Below are 227 nucleotides of genomic sequence, written 5' to 3' on the forward strand. Positions count from 1 at the left end.
ACACATCTTTTAGGCATTGGTACAATCCTGTTGTAAAAACTAAGCCCTAAACTTGCCTTAGGATTCCGAGGTTGTCATTCGTCATGACCTAAATCCTCACATCTTCAAGGTTATTTGTGCTGATTGCTTCACACAAATGAAAATTGCAGGATGAAACATCTAAATAATTTCTCCTAAATTGAAGCCAAATAATAAGATAGCTTAGGAAGTCACCGAAGTTCTCCTTC

The sequence above is a fragment of the Phalaenopsis equestris genome, unplaced genomic scaffold, assembly GCF_001263595.1.
Source record: "Phalaenopsis equestris unplaced genomic scaffold, ASM126359v1 Scaffold223162, whole genome shotgun sequence".
Classification (NCBI taxonomy): Eukaryota; Viridiplantae; Streptophyta; class Magnoliopsida; order Asparagales; family Orchidaceae; genus Phalaenopsis; species Phalaenopsis equestris.